Below are 6,089 nucleotides of genomic sequence, written 5' to 3'. Positions count from 1 at the left end.
CCCTAAAGCTAAGAGCAGTGGAAGTAAGCACTAAAAACAAGGCATTAAATCATTGCTGAGATAGTTAAATATCTCTATGTGAAAGGAAAATACAATCACCAGCACAGAACAACCCTTCTCTTGTTAAGATCTGCACTAGTCCTTGGCTCTCAATTTACCCAGCCTCTGAATCAGCCACTTGGTCTTGACACTGGCCTGAATTCCTCTTTGAGCAATGGTTCGTCCCAGCCCATCAGAGCGAGTCTGTCTCAGGGTCATCTCAGCAAAAGGGTTGGACATGAGCACAATCTGAATATGCAGTGAGTAATTCTCTGATTGTTTTACTCAATATATATTTCAATGGTTGAATAGGACAAACTTGTGCCTTCTGCCCCTGGCATAATGTTCAACTGGAGAAGTATTTAAACAATGGGCAGAAAGCTGGGCATGGAGTGGCAGGGCCATCATCCTTGCATGTGGGAGGTAGAGGCAGAAGGATCCCAAATTCAAGACTAGCCTGCTCTACACTGAGTTTGAGGCCAGTTAGGGCTGCATAACAAGACCCTGTCTTAAAGCATCAAAAATAAGCTAAAATAAAATAAAGCATAAATGACAGAGCAAGAAAAATGAAAGATAAGAGTTCAAATGAGAGGGAAAGAGTGAACATATTTGAATTCTCCCAAATTTTTAACACCAGCTATCAGTTATCAATGCTAACTATTCTCCAAATAGTCAAAACAATGTAAAAGACAGATCGAGGAGTGACAGAAAAGCCCAGTGCTGAAAGGAAGCTTTCATTTAAGGGTTCCCTTCCTGCCGAAGATGAGTGTGGACGCCTTGTGCACGGAGAAAGCACAGCATTCTCCACGCACGCCAAGCCCACGAAAGCCCATTCTTCCAGCGGCTGCGCTTCCAGCCTTCTGCCGCCTCCCCACTCCCTGCCTTTGTTTTCTTGGATGGTGGAGAAAAAGTCTCTTAAAGACGGAAAACAATGACCTCCTGCTGCGCTGCTGGAGCAGAGGAGTGCTGGGCGGCCATGGCACCACCAGAGGGAGAGTATCCCACACAGCTCCTGCCTGCAGCGCAGCCCCCAAGATGCCACGCAGAGCATGGCCAAAATGAAGTAGGTGAGTCCCGAACTAAGTTGCCCCAACCTTTCTCAATCCCCCCTTCACAGACATTCTAACCAGGGAGGCCTTCCAGCGCAGTTGTGACGTTGACCTTGTGGTCTGAATTAGGTGTCCCCCATAAATCATGTGATCGGAATGGTTGGCCCCCAGCAGAGAGGTGGGTCCCACTGGAGGAGGTGCGTCACTGGGGCTGGATCTTGAGGTTTACCAGCCCCTGGCTTACCAGGTTAGTGGGCTCACTCTCCTGCCGCTGTTTCCCACCTGGTGCGGCAGAGGGGATGTCTAGCCTCTGCTCATGCCATGCTTTCGTTTGCCATCACGGAGCTTCCCCTTGAGGCTATAAGGGAATGTAAATACTTTCCTCCCATCTGCTGCTTTTAGTTGTCAGGTTATGCCGGCAACAAGAAGGTGACTGCAGACTTCATTCTCTGGTCAAGTAGACCTTCACCCACACCTGCAGCTGTAACTCAGACAATCTTGAGTTATCTGATATGTACAATTAATTCACCCTCAACAATTATTTCTCTAAGTCCTTTCCACTCAACACTTCTACCTTTTCTTCCAGTATTTAAAAGCTAAAACCAAACCAAGTGAAAAGAAAAGAAAAAAAGAAAGGAAGAGAGAGAGAGAGAGAAGGAAGGCAGGCAAGTCAGTCAGTCCCTGGGGCTGAGGAGACCACTCAATATATAAAGTTTAGCTCCACAAGTATGAAGACCTGAGTTTGGACCCCAGCACCTGAGTAGAAGCTGGGCATGTTGCAGCATGTGACTGTCATCCCAGCACTGGGTAGGTAAGGAAGGATCCCTAAGAGAAGGTGTCTAACTGGTCAAGCTCAGTCAGTGGGCTCTAGGTCTACTGCCCAAGACCCTGCCACAAAACAACAAGGTGGAGCGTAATTGCAGAGGAACCCAGCACCAGCCTCTGTCCTCCACGGGCACGTGCCTGCCCACACATGCCACCAGGCATGCACACTCACATAGCAATGCAAGGAGAAATAATCCCTTCATGTTAAAACATTTCAAGGAAGCAGACATTCTATCATGTCCAGTGAGTCACCAAGACAGAAGAAACCTAGCTAGGCTAAATCTACATAGCTTCAGAAGTTGTGAGGTTTTAACCTATTTATTCAGTGTGGGGGGATCAGACCAGGGCTTACTTCATGGTAAGCACATGCACTCTACTACTGGGCAGCACCCCAACCTGAGATTCATTTTGGTGGATCAAAAATGGCTGGGTGGGGCTGGAGAGATGGCTTAACAGTTAAGCACTTGCCTGTGAAGCCTAAGGACCCTGGTTCAAGGCTCAATTCCCCAGGACCCATGTAAGCCAGATGTACAAGGTGATGCATGCATCTGGAGTTCGTTTGCAATGGCTGGAGGCCCTGGCCCACCCCTTCTCTCCCTCCCTCTCTCTCTCTCTCTCTCCCTCTCTCCCTCTTTCTCTCTCTGTCTGTTGCTCTCAAATAAATAAAAATAAACAAAAAATAAATAAATAAAAATAGCTGAGTACTAGGTGGCTCAACTCTGGCTCCCCCAGGGAAAGGCATTGCCACCATCCCGGGGAAAGCCAACAGAAGAGCCACAGGGTGGCCCAGGGAGGCCTGAGCTGGGGGCTTCTGACAGCCTCTGGGGGTGTGAGAGAATGGGTGGTCTGGGCAGGAAGGGGACACCTGTGTGCCTGTCTGCTCCTTTCTTGCCCTTTACAGAGGAAATGCAGTTGTCATGTCCTCTCGCCACAACAATGAGGAGAAATGGACCGGGGCGGGGCCATCACCTCCTTCCCTGCCCCCGACGCGTCAGGACTGGAGAGCAAGCATCAACTATGTTTTGGAGGCGACAAGAGGAAGTCACCATCATGAACCCAATGTGCCTCACAAGCTCGGAGGTACAATGGTTGGAGGTGGAAATTTTAGTAGGAAAGGAAGAGAAGTTCTGTGACCTGCGAGCCCGTGTCAGGGCCTGTGGGGGCACGTGCTCGCGTGTGTCACGGTGCACACACGGTCCCAGTGCACGGCTCAGATAATGCGAGTTCTGCCTTCAAAGTCAACACAGAGCAGAGGAAGGGGCTGCAGTTGGTGGGTGTCATTGCAGCCACAGAAGGAAGCCCAATTTCATTTTAACAAACAGGAAATTTTTCCTTTCACTGTTTAAGATGGGAAATCAGTATTGCTCTGGAATGCCTTCCTTCTGTTGGTGCTTCTCACATATCACCCCAATCCTCAAGAGCCAAGATGGCTAGCTTGCTTTTAATTTTCTACAAAAAGAAAAAAAAAAGAAAAATAAACCCCCCCACCAAAAAAAATGCAACCCCAGGCTTGGGTAGAAAAGGTCTGTAATTCCAGATATTCAGGAAACGGAGGTAGTAGGATGGCAAGTTTAAGACCTAACTGAGACAAAAAGTGGGTTCAAGGCCAGCCTGAGGAACTTATAGTGAGATTGTCTCAATATAAAAAAGGTTTAATACTTTTTATTTATTTATTTGGGAGACAGTGAGATGCAGATAGAGAGAATGGGCACACCAGGGCCTAAATCACTGCACATGAACTCCAGACCTTGTGTATCTGGCTTACATGGGTCCTGGGGAGTCAAACCAGGGTCCTTGGGCTTCACAAGCAGTGCCTTAACCGCTAAGCCATCTTTCCAGCCCATAAAATGTTTTTTAAAAGTGCTGGAGATGCAGGTCAGTGGTACATTATTTGCACAGCATGAGCAAGACCCTGATTTCAATCCCTAGTACTGGGAAATACAAGTCCAAACCAAGCCACTCTTGTGAGTAGAATGGGTTTCACTTGGATGACATCTCCATTCTCTGCTGCTGGCTTTCCATTCCGGCTCTTTCTCTGTCTCTCCTTCCCCCAAGGGACGATGGTCTTCTTTGGTCAGCCACACTTCTTTGAGAAATTCAGTATTTCTTTGAGAATTAAATGTACATGTTTGCCTACGTGACTTGTATTTAGGATGGCACTCGGCACACGAAAGTACTATGCAAATGTTAACTGTCAGCATTGTAGGAAGTGATAAATTAATAGATTTTGCTATTGTTATGAGGGTCTTGATTAAAAGTAAGTTCTAAATTATCAGAGGAGAAACTGCAGCAACCCCCTGCCTTGCCTCACAAGACCAGCACTGTCAAGTAGAAATCAAATGAGAGCCAAATACCTAATATGAAATTCTCTAGTCATCACATCTTAAAAAGTAAAAAATATGAAATTAACTTTAATTGCTATGTACCCAAAACACTATTATTTCCACATGTGATCAAGATAAGATTATTAAGGAGGCACTTTTGCCACTTTTGTGCTAAGGCTTTCAAACCAGATGTGCATGCAATACATGCAGAGCATCTCTATTTGAGCCCCAGTTTTTCAGTGGTTCGAGTCAAAGGGAGGCGGAAGTGCCTGGGTGGGATGGCTGCCTAGAGGGGGGCCTGACAAACTTCCTCCCGCAGCCGGGGACCCCAACAGGGGCAGAGTGACGGCTCATGGTGGCGGTGTTGGAGCACAGAGGGGTAGAGGCAGAGAAGTTGTGGGACAAGAGGCCCAGACTCTGGGCTCAGTTCACACGCTGCCACGCCACCACAACCCTTAGCCAGTGCCCCCGAAAGAGGCCAGCCGAGAGCCCAGGGAGCTCGCCCCCAGACAGGAGCTTGCTGCTGCCGGGGCGGCCCCACCATGCCGCCGCACCTCCGCCCATGGAGACCCAAGGATGCTCCACACCACTGCTACCCCAACTGACAACAGCCTGCGCACCTACAGGAGCAGTAACCGAAGGGCCACCCCGGGCCAGAGCCGGCCAGCAGCAGAGCCATCGCCAGCCATCCCCCTAGCTAAGCCCCCTCTCATTGTGGGGGGAGGGCCTTGTCTGACTTCCCAGTCTCTTCTACTCCCAGGACTCACACCTTCTCCCAGCACCCCATCTGTCTTCCCCATCTGTGCTGAGCTTCAGTTTCCTCGGTCCCTTGTTCATCATTTCCCGCAGCCTTGGCAGGTTTGCCTTCAAGTGCTTCAGAGTTCTTGGTTCAGTAGTTGCATTGTTTATCTGAAGTCTGCCTCTTTACCAGGATGAACGCGGGGAGCATGCTCCCCCACTCCCGCCCCCGCCCCCGCCAGCTTCACCACTGCACCTCAGCCCCAGAAGCCTGGCACAAGGAAAACTTTAAAAAAAAAAATCTGTGTGTGTGTGTGTGTGTGTGTAGGTGTGGGGGTACCCGTGCCATGGGACATGGGAGGTCAGAGGACAACCTCAGGGGCTGGTTCTCACCAACCCCCTTGTTTAAGGCAGGATCTCTTGCTATTTGCCACCGTGCATGCCCGGGGCGCTGGCGTGGGGGCTTCCAGTGACCCTCTGCAGTGTCCCTGCCTGCTGTTCATCATAAGAGTCCTGTGATTGCACACTTGCTGTGGCATCCAACTGCGCACGGGCTCTGGGGGTACAAACACAGGGCCCCGCACAAGTGCCACAAGCACTTTACCCACTGGGCCACAGCCCCGGCCTCACGGTGGCAATTGTTGTTTTCTGAGGTAGGGTCTCACTCTAGGTCAGACTGACCTGGAATTTACTATGTAGTCTCAGGGTGGCCTCGAACTCATGGTGATGCCTCTGCCTCCCAAGTGCCGGGATTAAAGGCATGCGCCACCACACCCGGCACAATTTCTTAATTAATATTTAAAATCAGTTAATCAACATGAAATGTCATGTAACTATCACAGTACATAAAACTCTATGATATATTAAGTAAGTGAAAATCAGGGTCATAAGTCACAAAGCAGCTAAAAGAGAGGCTGAGAGCTTTAGCTCCTACAGACGCACACTGAGCAGTGCTGGGTAAGTTGCAATGGGAGTGTGGGGACCGCGGCGAGCTGAAAGGCATCTTCACCATCCAGAAGGCGAAAAAGCACTGCTCATGACACTGCCGCCTCGCGGGAGCATGGACTGTCCTTGGATTGCTGCTTAGAGAAGTCAGGTGCTCCACATTTCAACA

This window comes from Jaculus jaculus, chromosome 1 (genome assembly GCF_020740685.1).
Source record: "Jaculus jaculus isolate mJacJac1 chromosome 1, mJacJac1.mat.Y.cur, whole genome shotgun sequence".
NCBI classification, from domain to species: domain Eukaryota; kingdom Metazoa; phylum Chordata; class Mammalia; order Rodentia; family Dipodidae; genus Jaculus; species Jaculus jaculus.
This window is presented reverse-complemented; position numbering follows the sequence as displayed.